The sequence below is a fragment of the Gobius niger genome, assembly GCF_951799975.1.
Source record: "Gobius niger genome assembly, chromosome: 5".
NCBI lineage: Eukaryota > Metazoa > Chordata > Actinopteri > Gobiiformes > Gobiidae > Gobius > Gobius niger.
The window spans coordinates 31,357,289-31,375,161 of NC_136856.1; the positions used below are offsets into that span (position 1 = coordinate 31,357,289).

General features: G+C 38.9%; 1 protein-coding gene across 3 annotated transcripts in view; it reads left to right on the forward strand.

Moving 5' to 3' along the window:
* The first annotated feature begins 3,801 nt into the window (after nt 1–3,801).
* Nucleotides 3,802–17,873, forward strand: part of fam13b (family with sequence similarity 13 member B) — a 73,147-nt gene continuing 59,075 nt past the window's right edge. For all 3 annotated transcript variants that reach the window (XM_079557248.1, XM_079557250.1, XM_079557249.1), the window contains exon 1: nt 3,802–4,047. The gene's annotated coding sequence lies outside the window, so the exon portion shown is untranslated. The remainder of the gene's footprint in view (nt 4,048–17,873) is intronic.

Sequence of the window (17,873 nt, forward strand, 5' to 3'; positions counted from 1 at the left end):
CCAAATTATGACTTTTTGGAAACTTTTGCTACTTGAGGACAAAATGAGGATGTGCTCCTCATAGATACCAAGATAAGTGTAGTTGGTTGTTGAATTGATGTAAACATATTGGGTAATCTTCAACAAAATCCCTTTTCAATACGGTTAAATATACCTAATGTGAAAAAGCCTCTAAACCGGACAACCTTTTGGAGCTTTTAACAATGTTATAACATTCCGTTGTCAAAAACATTTTATTAACATGTGTATTTGACTTCAATTGACACAGTATGCGCCATCCTGCTTTCTTCGTCTACTGCTGAAACGCTCTGATCTGTATTTCCCACATTTTCTTGCGTCATGGAGGAGACATGAGACTGTTATGCTAAAAAAAAGAATACTCTTCACAGTTCTATCACGTGTCATTTCCACCAGTGCCTGCAGAGGGTGCTCCAAAGCCCATTTGAAATCCTGACCAGCCCTTATTCTCACTTTTAGCCTCATTTATGCGAGATATCTATACTTTAAACAATAAGTGACAAGGCAGTTGGGGCTACATCCCTTGTGCTCTTTACCTTCTCTGTTTCGAAAGATTGCTAGAGGATTATGCTACATCCAAGTTTATAAAGTGAAAGGCTGGAAGTCTCAATGTTTTACAAATTTTATAAGATGTGCAAAATTGACCACATTTTCTTAGATTTTTCAGTAAGTAATAATAATATATACAGTACATATTTATTATTTTTTGCAAAGTCCCTCCTTCCCGGATCTCGCCACCTTATCAGAGTCTAGCATCCTCCTGCGTTGACCAATGAGATGAGCTTTTCCTGTGAACCATTTACTTTGAAAATTATGTTCCTACTCTCCTCAATTTGCAAACTAAGACGGGCTTTCTGGTTAAGAGGGGAGGGATTTGATTATGTACTTTCAAATTTCACTCTCTCTCTCCTCACTTTGCAAACTTACAGACTATCACTTTAAGATCCTGAGCTCATTGCACATGTATACCCTTCAAGCTGTGTGACCCTGCATTTGGAAGTGGTTTTGTTACGTTCACAATACAATTAACATCCAAGAATGTGTATTACTATTGTTTTATAGGACCTATGGGCCACTAGATACTATAGATTTTATAAATTGACTAAGTATGAGTTTTTGTATAGGCCAAACCCAATGTAAATACCCCTGAGTGTAAAGCATATACAGCAATAAAGTGTCTATCAAAAATGGTTGATGTACATTCTTTGTGTCTTCTCCCTGTTTGAATGGTTCCCTCTGGTGGATTTCTAAGGTACTGCAACCGTCTAAACATCAAACGCATCCATTTCTAATATACTTTGAACCAGCATTTGCACAGCCAGTGCACTATGTGATATGATCATAGAGAGGATGAGAGGGTAGTTCTGATCTAAAGGACTGAAGGACAAATGTCATTGATCCACAAGGGAAACTGACATAAAGGGCTTGGAAAGGAAAGGTCTATGGAATGTACTAAAATATTTTTTTTTCAATATTTTTTTCATTATTGTATTGAAATGTTTTTTTATTTTTTATTATAACATTATATTATATGTTTTAAATTACAACAACATTTGAACATTTGTGGAAACAGGCATTAGAAGTTGTTCAGCATCTTGCCCACTAGATGGCAGAGTAAATCAAAGAACCAGAGGCAGGCCTGTCATGGCAATTTAGACTACTGTTCTTTGAATGAAAAAAAGAAAGGAAAGGTATTTGCTCCTTTGTAATTATCACACATAACTCGAATCAATTCGATTTTCGATTTTAAATTCCTGATTTAATTTTTTCTTTCTTTTTTTTTTTTTTTTTTTACAAAATAAATACAACTCATTTTATAACCAAAAGATGTTTCTGCATTGTTGCCCTTGTAACAAATTGTAACTGACTGTGAGTGTTTGAGTTTTTAAAAAAAAAATTTAAACATTGATTATTTTATTTTTTATGAATTGTTACATCCCTGCACACAGCTGCTTAAATAATCTAGTTCAGTGGTTCTCAAAATTTTGACTAGGTACTAGGTAAAATATTTGTCCACCAAGATTGATAGAGTAGAACATTTTAACCAACAAACAAATGTTTATTTTAAAAAATGAAGAAATAACTTGATAAACTATGCCATCTTGGTGAATTTGAAGAGGGCAATACAAATCGGTCCACAGATCTCGACTATATTAGTCAAAGGTAAGGCCTGCAGGCCAAAGTTGACCTTCAAAATTATTTCATCTTGCCCGTGAAATGATTTATCTATTTTTAATGTAAGAGCGTACCAACCAAGACTGTTCATAATGCATGTGATGTGGAAGGCATGACTCGTAATATTAAAGTCACATTTATTGAAATTATTGGAATTTATTGAAATGATTAGGCTGTTGGCTGTGAAATTAGAGGTATTTATACCTAGTGAATATAGTGTAGTCAGTGCTTTAGGCTTTACTAAAGGGTGTCGCCGAGCAAACACAACACAGAACCTACATGTACAGGGAAGTCACTACTGTCAGTATACGTATAAAATATAGTGGACATGCTGAAAGCCCAGTCTTCTGTGCAGCTCACTGCGCTGACCTATGCATCGATTAATCGTTAACACGAGTTTATTGCAAAGACAAAATCCAAATCAAAACAATAATAGTAAGACATACAATTTTGGCCAAAAAAAATTAAATGTGTAATTCGCGGGCAGAGCCGTGGGAAGATATTTTAGCTAGGGGTGCTGAGGGACAAAATTTACCCCCAAAATACTTTTTCTGTGGATAAATCCTATTTATTAACCTCTTAACTCCCGCCTGAACCGAGAGCATTTTCTCCAGTTCAGCTTTACCCAAATCCTGTAGACCAGTGTAACACCTCATTTGAAAGCTAAGATCTACAAAACTCATCTAAATGGATTTTTTTTCCATCTCCAACTCATTTTTTGTCTTTTTTTTGTCATTTTTTTTGTCTTTTTTTGTCATTTTTTTTGTCATTTTTTGTTCTTTTTTTTGTCTTTTTTGGTCTTTTTTTGTTCTTTTTTGTTCTTTTTTTTGTCATTTTTTTGTTCTTTTTTGTAATTTTTTGTTCTTTTTTTTGTCTTTTTTGGTAATTTTTTGTTCTTTTTTGTCATTTTTTTATCACATTTTTTGCTCTTTTTTGGTCAATTTTTTTGGTTCTTTTTTGTTCTTTTTTTGACATTTTTTAATCACATTTATTGTCATTTTTTGTTCTTTTTTTGTCAATGTTTTCTCACTACTTTCTCACTTACATTTCCATCATTGTTTTCGTCTCAGTTTTGTCGCTATTTTCACAGCATTTTTTCCAGAAGCTTTTGGACTGGGGGTAAAGCTGGAGAAAATGTGCTCGGTTCAGGTGGGAGTTAAGGTCGCTAATATTGCCTGCAGTTCACAAACTATCCACCAGGGTGTGCTGCAGCGCCCTCAGCACCCTGGGTTCCCACGGTCTTGTTCGCGGGTGAAATGTGCCCCCCTGTAAGTGACTATTTATTACAGTCTGAATATTCCAAGTGTACGATAAACGTTGTCAATCAAAAACCAGCGAAAAACTGCATTAATTATTTTGTAGCCTGGCCAGCTACGCTCTCTTCTGTCTATTTACAATGACTCAGTAGTTTAGACCCACATTGCTGAAGTCGCATTTCTCGAGCTGCGGAAAACAAACCCGCCTGAAGTTGCCTGTTTCGTCCCTGGTTTCTGCCTAGCTACAGAGGGGCGGGCGATCTGGCGGCTCCGTCCCTGGGCTCGGCTTCACGGAGGCGGGGTTATCGTTTGGCAGCTTCGCCCTCCTCCTCCTCCTCCTCCTCCTCCTCCAGCAGCTCCAGCCTCACTCACTTCACTGTGAAGCCGCGACAGTCTCGATCCGTCAACAGCAAACCTCCAGAGCTCCTTCCTGCTGCATCCTCTCTTTGCTTTTCTGACATGTTACCGGCGTTAGTTCACAAGTCTACTCTCTGAACCCCCGCCCACGTACACAGGAACCGTCGGACGTCGGCTCCATCCAAATACGAAGACAAACAATTGATGCTTCTCGCTGTGCGTCGCGGCTTGTTTTGACCTGGTAAGCTGCTGATGCTACTTGTGATTAGCATGCGTTGCTAACTGAACTACTTCTTGCACTTCCCCAATATTAGCCGCGGAAGCTAACTGTACTCACCGCTTCACTTTTACCTCTAACCCTTCTGGCACAGCTGTTTTACACACATGCACATTTAACCCGACATTATATCAACGCGAATTGCTTACTAACGCTAAAAAAATCACGTAATTTGCAATGATTGGTGCACATTTTTTATTACACAGATGCTATTAGCGGCTAATAAGCTAGCTGTGAATAGTGACAGCTTCAAATTACCTGTGCAAGCTAACTTCATGTTGTTAAAATGCTATTACGAGCATTTTTTTTACTGTGTTTTTGGAGCCAAGCTGTGTTGGAAACAAAAACACAATCGGTGCCATAGTTTACGTCGGCAAATAGTGGCTGAATGAATGTAGGGCACTCGAGAATCACCTGGAGTTGACGTTTTGTGACTAGAACGAGTGTTTTCTGGTGAATGGCCGCTGGGAACAGTCTTTTCATTGAGGCTGTAGTTTCGCTCTCGGATTGTTTGAAGACGTTTTCCTGATGCTCGCTGGTGGGTCAGTCGGTCCTTGGAATGTTCTGGTATGTCCCTAAAAGACTCACATAAAGATGAGGCTCAGTTTCGTTCTTCTTTTGAAGCAGGGTTTGACAGTTTTAACAGGGATGAGGCTCGAGTGGAGGCTTTGTAACACCCCCAGTGCATTACATAATGCTTTCAAGGCATTAGGCTGATTCAGGCCAAATAGGATATTGTGGATCTGGCACCATATGTGACATTGTAAGTACAATGGGCCTGTGTGTGTATCCTTGAACATTGATTGGTAGCCTAGCATTTTGTTATTTGAAAACATCTCAACTCAGAGGGCAGAGAAGTGAATAGAGCTCTCGATCGTGTCGTCCAAACGGCTTGGTTTTGTGGGAAAAGGTTGTAAACATAATTCTATAATAAAAATGTACAATTGTGGAGTTGTTGTTCACATAAAAGATTGAACGAGGTGCTTTCCCCTAGAATCCGGAAGCTAATAAAGTGTTGTTCTGCAGCCCTTTTCTCTAATTAAAAAAAATCTATATGTTTTTTTTTAGCTAATGCTAGTCTATGGACTGTTTGCCGTCTGTTCCGTCTAAAATTGTAGAAAATAACGAAATATTTTTTTGTTTTTACGTTAATAACCAGTTTATAACATTAGTTCACACACTCTGTAATGGCCAAGCACACAAATAAAAACCCCAATTGGTTTAGAAGAATTTAGAAAAAAAAAAATCTCATAAAAATGAAGCTAACTTAACCTCTTAACCCCCGCCTTTACCGAGTGCATTATCTCATGTTCAGCTTTAAGATTTAAGATTAAAGATTTAAGAGATTTTTGAAAAATGCAAAAAACAACAAAGTGATAAAAAGTGGCAAAAGACTGACTGCCAGAAAAGCAGCAATAAAACAATTAATAAAGCGACCAGAACATGTCTAAAGAGTGATGAAAAAGCTACATGAAATGTGACCAAAAAAAGGCATGAAAAGCAACAAAAACACAACAAAAAAAAACTATGAAAAGTTTAAAACACAACAACAAAAAAAGCCAAAGAAAGTAGCGAAAACATGACAAAAACAGCGCGGCGACAACGTAAAAGAAAAATTTTAATCCGTTATGCAGGTCTTGCCTTTCAAATGAGCCATTACTTTATGCATCAAGAAGCTTTTAGATTTGGGTAAAGCCAAACTGGAGAAAATGCGCTTGATTAAAGTGGGATTAAAGGGGTTATTAACAGCTGCTGCATTACCTATTTGTTCTTTTTTTTTTTGCAGTTGTATTATACTCCTTACTTCCAAGAGCATCTCTGTTTTTTGTGGCATTCTAATTTGTACACTTAGTTTGAAGAGAAAATGTACATCATCTTTTTAATAAAAGACAGCATAGGAAGAGGGAGGCGGGGCTTGCTGATACTTTACAGGTATTTTCTTATTGCAGTATTGAAAGTTGGAGGTGAATTCATACATTAAGAATATTATGACATTGTATTAAAAAGAATTTGCGTCTTTGCCCTTTGAGCGAAATCTCCTGCGAGGTTTGGATTTGGTTATTTTGTGACCGAGATCGTTTAGGCTGTGAGCAAAGGTCGCTCTTGCTGGGGCGGATGTTGCTAAAAGACCAAGATTATCTCCGAATGGTTTTGTTTTGGATACTGTCTCCTAGTTGAAGACCAAACTCCTCTTCTGCAGTAGCTGTCAGCGATGTTAATAATTGACACCTTGCTCGTAAAAAAAAAAAATCATCATAAACAACAGCGTCCTTTGCATCGGCGCTGCGGGAATAACCGCCAACGAATGGGAAACTGCAGTTTGAATGGTCACAATTAGTAAACGGCAAAGGTGGCAGTTTTTTTGGGAACAGAATGCCGTCTGCAAAGAACAAGGAGTACGTGTGATCTTGGCGTAGCCTTGTTCTGAAGGGCGTGTGGTTCTTATCGTACTTTCGTTTAATTTTTCTGTGATATTGTGTCCTCCCTATGTTTAAGTTGTGCACTGTAAGCAAGCAAGGCATGGGCGGTGCTGACCAAAAGAAATATATATGTTTTTTTTACATTACATGGCAAGGGTGTGTTTATTTGGGCTATATGCTCTTCTTTCTTCTTTTGTTTTTTGGTCAGTAAGATAAGATAAGATGGCCTTTATTGATCTCACAATGGAGAAATGTACTTGTAGATGCTGTGAACTAGGGCTGCAACTAACGATTATTTTGGTAATCGATTAATCGACCGATTATTTTTACGATTAATCGATTAATCGCTTGGCTGTGAAAGGTGCATGGAAATTGAATTTTTTTCCAATTTTTTTATCACATAAAGCTAAAGTGGCGCCGCTTGAGGACACTTGGATGGAGTAAACTTAAAGGAATAGGCCACCGTTTTTACATACTAAGATATGTTCTTACCTCACTTTAGACGTGTTAATATATCCCCGTCTGGTCTGTGTCCGTGCGCTCTGCCAGGCAAACGGAGCACATACGCAGCCACTCCCACATGTCACATAGCTCCGAAAAAGCTCACGATAGAAGCTACCAAGCTCTTCCGCGTGTTCCCTATTTAAATAAAGTTACGTGAAGTGTTTTCATGCGAAGTATATTTACCCAGAAATGTAGCATGTCGATTTTATAAGCAAATAAAAAGGGGGACTATATTGTGAGGCGTAATGATACGAGGAGTAAAACGTCCGCGCAGTAACTCCTAAAGGTTATTGACGGAAGTGAGCGGGGGAAGTCTTTAGGAGTTACTACGCGGACGCTGTGCTCCTCGTATCATTACGCCTCACAATATAGTCCCCCTTTTTATCTGCTTATAAAATCGACATGCTACATTTCTGGGTAAATATACTTCGCATGAAAACACTTCACGCAACTTTATTTAAATAGGGAACACGTGGAAGAGCTTGGTAGCTTCTATCGTGAGCTTTTTCGGAGCTATGTGACATGTGGGAGAGGCTGCGTATGTGCTCCGTTTGCGTGACAGAGCGCGCGGACAAAGACCAGACGGGGATATATTAACACGTCTAAAGTGAGCTAAGAACATATCTTAGTATGTAAAAACGGTGGCCTATTCCTTTAAAGTAAACGTTTGTAGGAGGCTCTTTGTGCTAATTCTGCTTTGATTGGACGAGACAAAGACCGATATTTATGAAATTTACGATGTACAAAACACTGCAGACCCTCACTTTAAAAAACAAAGTAGGTTTTCATCCAAAATACATAATTGTCATGTCTTTTTGCTCTATTTTAGTCTGTGTTTACTAGAAAACGATTAATCGATTACTGGAATAGTTGACAACTATTTTAGTAATCGATTAGTTGTCGATTAATCGATTAGTTGTTTCAGCCCTACTGTGAACTCGACTGTAAACTTAATGTTCCCTGTCACATGTAACTTTTTATCTAAAAAAAAAAAAAAAGTTGATATTAATACAGATTTGACCCTTCGGTGACCCAGTAGATGCTTTGTTGGTTAGCATAGCGTCTTTACTTACTATCTCGGTGGCCTGTACGACGCTAAAGGATCATTTGATTTGTAGGTTTTCACTGCAGATTGAACCGTATCGATGGTTATACATTCCATTCCAAAAACCTACCAGAAATCATAAAAAATAAAAGGAAAGCGAGGGCGCCAAGCTAACCACCCATACAGCTGTCACTGAAAGGTAAAAAAAAATACAGTACAACACTAGACATAGCCCTAATCAACAGCTAGACACAGATGCTTTTTTTCTGAAGTGAGTAATCAAAGAATGGATTTGGATGAGGACCTAACCTTTTTGAATCTCATATTTAGCTGCCTTTTGTCAACATCTCCATGAAGACGAGCTGGAGACATCCCTTCTCCCATTAAAGGTCTGAGGGGAGCTGAGCCGAGTACCTGTAATGAAATAAATGCATGTATTTTTATTCTATTCATTTTGTATCTTGCACAACGTAGCTTTAATACATTATATCATTTTACGTGAACAACTTTATATTAGTGCCAATTTGACCTTTTAGTGACCTGGCTGTATCATTGATTAGCATGGCGCCTTGACTTTCCTTGACTTTCTACAACACTCGGATCACTTGAAACATCTCCTTTGGATTGAATGCATGCGTAACCAAGGAGATGGCATAGAAAATCTACCAGAAAAACAATTAATCCTGAAGTGTTGTAGAAGCCACGTTGATGCTAACCATCCATACAGCACTGGGTCATCAAAAGGTCAAACATGCACTAATGTCAACGACTTTTTTGCCACATAAACATGTCCATGATATACCTTTTCATTATGTCAAAGCAAATCAGTAGCATCTCCATGGAAACAAGCTGGTGTTGTAACGCTCCCAGCAAAGTTAGGAGTCAGATGAACCTGAAGTGTGGGCCTTTGGCGTGCCCGCTCTCACGTATGCACGTCTCACTCTGCCCCACGGCCCAGGCCCCCGCTGTGAGAGATAGGCCGTCTGTAAAAGAACCCTGGCTTCTTTATGGAGGGAAAACACCGGCCCAGCGGCCGACAGTGTGGGATTAGAGTCTGCAGGTCAGGAGTGATGGACGAAAGCCAAATAAACCAGGCCAGATCTGTTTTCGGACACAAATCCGCCTCACGTTTTCAACTTGATAACCTTGTAGTAGTTTGGTTCATGACATTCTAGAATATGTTGTGGAACTCTGTGGGAGATTCTCTGGTTGAAAGGCAGAACCCTTTTCTTCATACGGGATTGAGTCTTGTCCTGCAACAAGTAATAGGTTCACCAATATCATTGACTGGGTCCATGGTCTCTCTGTCCAACACTAAAATCTCAAAAGCAAAATGATTTTTACCCCACCTGTATAAATATTACAGGCCTTTAGAATGCTGTGATGTCACCTGGAACTCAGAAATTGGCCGTGCCCCAACTGAAACAGAATTGTGGAACACGAACACAACCTATTGAGTACTAAGGACTAGGAAACTCCCACAACGGACTGACAACTAATTTAGTCGATAATTGTTTTTTGTCCCCAAGTTATGTCCCTTAGACACTATGGGAGAATAAACAGACGTTTTCAGTCAGTATATATAAATATATTAAGAAAAAGAAAGAAAATTGCAATGTAAAAAATAAATCTTGCTAAAGTAATACAGTGAAATCTTGTGGAAGAAGTGATTTTAAAGAGTTTCAATTTTGAAATGTTTTCGCTCTTCTCTTCGCCTTTTTAAGTAAATCTGTATATTGCGATTTTACTGAGGGATTGCATAAAAAAGTTATTGTGTTCTAGAATTTTTGAAAACAAGCGACGTCACGAGCTTGGTAGGATGTCATTAGGTTACCTGTAGCGTGTTGTGGTCTTCAAAGTTGGTAAAATGGGCAGTGAGACGATGATATTGAGCCTAATTGATTTCACATTGATCTCCTTTGTCTTTGTGCGGTCTCAGGCTGAAGGAAGGTTCCAGATTCTTTCACACGGGCGATGTGATTCAGCAGACAGCGGTCTTAAATCGTCGGGCTGAAAAGCGGAGCACAAACATATTACATAACACAGTAACTTGCCTTTCATTTCACAGACTATATCTTTGTGTCAACAGAAGAGGGAATGGCCTGAAGTCCCGTACAATGACTGTGCAGTTTTTGGCACAGGCTGTAAACCACTTCTGGAGATGACCAGGTCGAACATAAGGCCGTGACAGACAGTTTAGAGCGGCCCGACGGCGAGGAGACGTCACTAACGAGAACATTTAATTAACTTCCATCCTGTCTTCATTGTTCAGGCATTTTTGAAACAACCGCGTAATGAAGGTGGTTCAGTCTAGGGCTGAACGAATACAAAAGTGCAGTTTGATTGAAGACAAATCTATATCGTTTATATCTTGCTTTGTCGATTTTAATATTTTGCATGTTCATATCTCAATATAAATACGACAACAATATATTTTTCTTTTGAGATACTGATATCTTGAATGTTCATATCTCAATATCGATACAATAACGATATATCCTTCAGCCCTAGTTCAGTCCTTGAACCTAGTTTGTTGCAGGTGATGAAACTGAAAAATGGTTACCGTTGTGACCGACACTTTTTCACAGATTAAGTTGTCCCAGTTTTTGTTCCAATTTCAATTCAATCCAAGGCCTAATTTTCTGATTAGAAAAGACGGAATCAAATGCTTTCTTGTCAACCTAAGTTTCATTTTGAGTGAACTGAAAGCGATTATCAAGGAAACAATGCCTTTTTTGTTTGTCTTTAAATAGTGAGTTGTTGTCCAAACTATCTTTCATAAGGCATTTCTTTTTTTCTTTTTTCAAGCACGTTTCACAACTTTCAGTGAGCAAGAACATCATGGCAGTGTAAAGAACGACCTGCTAGTTTACCCATGAAAACCACAGAAATGCCTTTAGCTCTGAGCCTATTCCTACAAATGCACGCATTTTTTCAGCCGTCGAATTCCGAACCCGATTTAAAATGAACGCTCCATCCCCATACAAATGAATCGGAAAGACCGGCACAAAACTAATGTACGGGGAGGTATGTTTTGTCCTTTTCATGGCATTGATTTATTTTTTCTGTGGTTTCTTTATCATTAACATCTTACTTAGGGCTGCAACTAACGATTATTTTGTAATCCATTAATCTATCGATTATTTTTACGATTAATCGATTAATCGCTTGACTGTGAATGGTGTTCAATTTTTTTTTATCACATTATAGCTTAAGTGGCGCTGTTTGAGGATGTGTTGATGGCGTAAACGAAAGGGAAATGTTTTTTTAAGGCTCTCTTAATGAAATTTACAATGTACAAAACACTACAGACCCTAAATATAAAATCAAAGTAGGTTTTCGTCAAAAATACTAAATTTTTTATGTCACTTTTGCTCCATTTTAGTCTGTGTGAACCAGAAAACGATTAATCGATACTAAAATAGTTGTCGACTATTTCAATAATTGATTAGTCGTCGATTAATCGATGAGTCGTTTCAGCCCTAATCTTACTAGATGATGTTTAGTGGCCACTCGATGTGTATACACCCACAAAAGCAAAAGCTTAAACATGACACATTAGACACAATTTTTGCTAAAACATGGTTAACACAATTGTATTTAAGATTTTGCTAAAAACTTTACTCAGCTTTCTTTAGTTTGACCATTTTTGCTATTTTTATATTTTCACTTCCTTATTGGACACTGACAGGAAGTGCAGTTACTTTTTTTTTTGAGGTGGGTGGCAAAAATAAAATTAAGTGACACATATTATACAACAGTGAAAAGACATGGCTTCAGTGACGTTATACAAGTTGGCGATTGTGTACGAACCTTCCGTCTTCTCGTCCAGCAGCATCTTCATAAAAAACAACACAGGCATGAGGATCATTTTTGTTGTGCCGCAAAGCCTGCTGTTACTTCCAGCCATCTTTATTTACTCAGCCTGAGCCGGGCACCGCGGGACCCCCGCCTTCAGCGCATTAAACGCTAATGTACGCCACAGGACCATGCCTCTAGGTTTACACAGCTCCTTGTCACTTTCTCCAATCTGTCTCCGCTCCCTTTTGTTGTAAGCTGTAGATGTCACTACAATCACTACTTTGCTAATAGATAAACTGGGTGGGGGGAAAAGGTGGAGCTAACAGGGAGATCGGTCTAAGGTCTGTATGTTTTTGATCGGACTTTTAGAAAAAACGCTTCAAAGATGAATCCATTTAGCTGCGCCGTCTGTTAAAGCAGTACTAAGTAACGTGTTTACCTTAATAAATCATTTTCGTAGTCCCTCTGGGGGTAGTACAAGTTAGAGCTGCTCGATTATTGAAAAAATAATAATCACGATTATTTTTGTCATAATTGAAATCACGCTTATTCAAACGATTATTTTTTGCCTTTAAAAAAAAGTCTATCTTTATTTTATTTATTTATTTATCAAAACGCTATGATGATATTTTATGTTTTCTGGACAGTCATAAAAGTACAAATGATTTCAAGTATGCCTTGATTAAAGAGAGGTCCCTGTTTCACACCTGCCCCCTGCTGGCCAGCCATCACACCTGCGCAAGTAAACTGAGCAGCGCGGCCTGATGACATTATCGTACAGCGCCGTTTGTTTTTATGTCAGACAAAAGCATGAGCCGTGGCACGTGAAAAGCGAAGGGAAAATAATCCCAGCGGCCTGAAAAAACGCAAGTCTGCTTTGCAAAAAAAAAAAAATGCAAAAAAAAACTGGAAAAGAAATTATGATCGATTTTTTGCGATTATGCTAATTTTGTAATCGTTAACTGTTGTAATCGAAATCGTAATCGAATTTCGATTAATTGCACAGCACTAGTACAAGTTTTTATGGGATGATTGGAGGGTCTTTCATCTCCCCCTGGTGTCTCTGGCCAGAAAACCATGTTTGCAACTTGACTGTCACCGGACCGGAGAAAGCAATACACACTAATGGAATCATGAAGAAGAAGCTAACATGCTAACGGGCAAAGCTAACTGTGGGCTAACGTCACTTTAAACAGTATTTACAGCCAAGTTTGCGTGAAATTTTTTTTTCCATTGTATAATTTTTTTTTTTCCATAAATCCCTCTCTCCCTTCGCCTTTCCTGTCAGCGTAGTATTTACTCTCAGAGACATTAAGTTAAAAAATCGTAACACTTGCAGTTGCGATTATGGCCTTAGGGGCAAGAGTTACTTAGTACTGCTTTAAAAACGTTCTGCCTATTGAAGCAGTGTGAGGGGAACGGTTAAATCTGTTACCCACTCTTCTTAAAGGTTAGTTTTGAGGCAAAGAACAGGTCAGATTTCTATGGTGGATTTATATGAAATAAGGACTGGCCCAAAGTTTAACGTCTTCTCTGTCACCAACATAAATGCAACCTATTGAGTACTAAGGACTACGAAACGGACTGACAACTAATTTAGTCGATAATTGTTTTTTGTCCCCAGGTTATGTCCCTTAGACACTACGGGAGAATAAACAGACACTTTCTCCAGACGTTTTCAGTCAGTATATATAAATATATTTATATATATAGAAAGAAAATTGCAATGTAAAAAAATAATCTGACTAAAGTAATACAGTGAATTCTTGTGGAAGAAGTGATTTTAAAGGGTTTCAATTTTGAAATGTTTTCCCTCTTCTCTTTTAAGTAAATGCGATTTTACTGAGGGATTGCATAAAAAAGTTATTGTGTTCTAGAATTTTTGAAAACAAGCAACATCGCAAGCTTGGTAGGATGTCATGAAATAAGGACTGGCCCAAAGTTTAACGTCTTCTCTGTCACCACAAATGAGAAAAGTCGTATGTTTTCTCCCGGAACTGTTAAAAAGCACACAACTGGTGTCAGTTAATGAAAATCCCCATAAAGGTGAATGGGCCTTTCCAATATTAGAAATTAGACAACAGCCAAGTCGAGCTAACTGTAAGCAAGTTGACCCAAATGCCGCGCGTCTCCTCCTCCTACACTTTTTTTCTATTTGTTGCAAAGAGAGCCGCTCTTGTGTTCGACCGTAGGCGTTCGGCGCTGTGACCTCGAGGCGGACAAAGCATGGGTTATACACAAACAACAACAAAAACCTAATCCTCGCCCTGTCCATAAACACGTGCAATATTTGTGATAAATTCATGAATAATGCCCAAGCCCGACTCTTCACAGGAACCTCGGCTTGAACTACAAATGAAGCTTTCCACATTTTAACCTACACACCTGGTCCCAGTTATTTTTATTAGTTCATTTTAAAAAGATTTGATATTATCCATGAAATAAGTCGCGGCTCCCTCAGTGCAGGGGAGATAACAAGGCCCGCTCCCCACAGACGGGGTGCAAACTAGGCCACAGCTCGGCGTTTCAAGGGCACAGACGGGCTTCACAGCGTTTTTCATCTCTGCTCTATCGTCCTCCTGCCTGTGGCTCTTCTACCCTCCGTAGACTTTGCTCATTTTTTTTTTTTTGTCTTTGTCATCTAATTTTGTTTATTTTCATTTGTCTTTCTCCCGCAGGGCTGTGGCGTCCAATTTAAAGGCTCCTCCATTTGCTCGGGTTCTTTTGTTTCCCGTTGCCTTTGCCAGATTGCAGTGTAATGTAACTACTGCAGGCAAATCTGTCCTTTCCCAGATAGAGAACGTTAAGTAGGTAGCCTAAATGTATGCTGTACGGAGATGTGTAAAAGGAGACGTTTGCTTCTTAGGAGAGGAGAGGAAAACAGTGTGGTCTTGAGGAGGGAAGAAAATTGGGGACCGGATCTACTTAGCAATCCATCGGAATCGCACATGAGCGGTTTCTCTTATCGATGGGGCTTTACACTGCTACTTGTTTAAACTAATCTGCAGAAAACAATGATTTGGTGGTTATTGTGCAGCCCTAATAGCAATGTAGGGCCAGATATGTAGCGACTGCCAATCATAGCAGAGATTAGCATATATTTAAATAAATGAAAATACCAATTTATAAAGTTCCAGACAGGCATGGGACGATATTAGATTTTTTGACTCACAATAATCTTGGACAAAGTAATTCCACGATTAACGATATTATCACAGTATTTTTTTCAAACAATTTCTTAGTTTCCTATTTTTGCTTTGCTTGAATATATTTAGCGAAATATCTGCAGATTGTGGTTCAATATGTTAATAATTGTGTTATTTGGTACATAATGAGAATACACACTTGTTTCACCAAGATCGAGCTTGAATAGAGATATGGTGCTGTTGAGCTGACGTAGCTAACTGCTAAGCTCACTGCATAAGGTAAGGTTGAGGTGAACTTTATTGCCCCCTTTTGGAAATGTGTCCTCTGCATTTGACCCATCCTTCGATTGCCGGTGGGGCAAACAGTAAGGAGCAGTGGGCAAGGGCTCACCTATTATACATGTTTTTAGTGGTTAAAAACAGCAAGACTCAGGGAAAACCTGCGCAGACACGGGGAGAACATGCAAACTCCACACAGAAAAGCTCCTTCCAGGTAGGAATTGAACCCCTATGTTGGATTTGGGCAGCAGCTCCTTAGCATTTAGCATTGCAGCTACAATCTACTAGCCGTAAAAAACCGACTGGGACGGTACTCACTGCAGACAATAGAAACTCTAACGGTCACAGAGAAAGTATTTGTATTACCTCACAGATTCATTTGTTAAGTCTTTAAAGTAGAAACAGTTCTGGAGCAGAGTCATGCTGTCTTAGCTGGACTGAGGGTGCACTTTGTTTACGTAGCCATGTGTTCTGGCAAGTGTCCTGTAGTTTGGGCAATTATCTTCGTAAACGCTGTGATCAATTAACCAGACTTTCTTTTCAACACAATTACCCATAGTCAGTCGTCACATAGACGGTTATCGCTGCCATGTCTTTAAACTCTTACAATATTATTTCTAGGGGTGTAACAATGCACCGTGCCACAAAAATCTGACGATATGAACCATATGAAAGTGTTTGAGTCTATATTTGTTCATATTTAAGCGAGGTGGTGCCAGTGTGTATGTGCGCACCTAAACACAGAGTACATGCGTGTCATCATCACTAAACTGAAGGCTGTAGACTCTCCACACCTGTATTTTGTCCTCCAAAAACAAATCTGCGTGGCTTTGTAAAGGTTTCTCCGAGTCCTGTAGACGGCCAGGCTGCACGAGTGAAGATCCAGTGCGCCACACAAATGTGTAAGATCCAATCTTGGTCATAATCCGCCTCAAAAACTTTGTTTCCAGTAAAGTCCAAGTGTAATATTGTCCAGAAACAGCCCAAACACGAGCCTCACATCAAACGCGCTGCAGTGAGTGTTTTAGCTGCCGTGTATGGAAAGCAAAACTTTGAGCTTTTATTAAAAAGCAGCTTTGAAAAATTAGAAATCATTGACTATTTTATTCTGAGACCATCAATACTGCTAAAGGATAAGCATTTGGCTACTTTATTTCAAAAACAACTTTTTTTAAATATTGTTCTTGCACCGCGATGCACCGAAAACTGTACTGAACCGTTACACCCCTAATTATTTCCAAACCAAAAAGCCTAGAAAAGAAATAAAAGAGAATTTTCCTTCTGGATCTTGGAGCGTTTTTTTTAAAGTGGACACAATTCCATCTTCTAAACATTTGTCATTTGTCTCGCTTTGTGGTTTTCTTTGCGTTTTCTTTGCGCTGAGAAGTGATCTCCAAACACTCCACTCTCAGGTCACATAGCTCTGTCACCAGGCAGTGTATGGAAAATTGGGCCATAGTTCAGAGGTCAACCAGTTCACTTTGTTTTGCTTAAAGTTTGCCTGCACTTTGAACTTTAGTGTATTTAAGGAGAACCAGCAAAGACTGAAAAGGTGACGGGCCATGATGGTCTGCCCGCCCTTGCAACTAGTAAGAGCGGGAACTGCTCGCAACATTGTGGGCCACCATTCAGATATATATTCTCTATGTCTCATCTTGGGTTGTGCCAAAAGTACAGACAGACCGGGTTTTCAATGCAATATTTTAAAACATGAGGCAAGTTGGATGAAAGTTGCTGTTTTATTCATGACCTCTTGTGAATATTTTATCATCTTTTGGCCTTTTGCTTGGATGAAAGTGGTCTGAGCTGTTCTATTTTTTAATAATTTAGCATTTTTCTGGGTAAAAACAACTAATGTAGCGTATAATTACGGTTTTGTCTGCTTTTATTTTTTAAATCTGTATCAACTAGGAATGTTGACAAGTTGTTTTTTCTGTTTTTCTTTTAAGGTTTTTAAGTTTGTGTGTGGAAATGTAATTATTTTGAGCTTTTACTGGCTCAGGGGTTCCACAGGGCTCAGAAATGGCTCTCCTATAGTTTTGAAAGTAGGATAATGAAATAGCACTTGTCACCTTTCAGAAATAACGCATTTTTTAACTTCTTTCTCAAACCTGAAGCCTTTGTTTTGGCACCAAAGGAAAATAAACTAAACTAAAGCAAAATTCGGAAAATTATTATCAAAACTGAGCCCGGGCTGTTTTGTCTCAGTCAAATCCTCAACCTCAGTGATTTTTCAAAGCATTGTGATTTGATTTGGATATTGCATCACCTAATATCAGAATAACAATAATCTAGTAGTGTGTTGTGCAGCCCAATGTGTCATGCGGTTTCATTCCACTTTCGCACTCAAGCTAAAAGCATCAGAGCCTCGCTGCCTGATACGTCTGATACGACTTTCCTGCCTTTTTCAGGACACATTTCTCAGCTTTCTTCTGTTTCCATGTGAACAACAACCTTTTTGTCAAACACAAGGCTGCCAACCGTGGCCGCCGGGATCGAGGCGGACTGGGGTGGACTTTTCAGGCATTTCCAACACAGAGCAAATCCTTAGTTACTGCTGAGGCCTTTTTGGGGTTGGTTTTCATACAAGGCGAC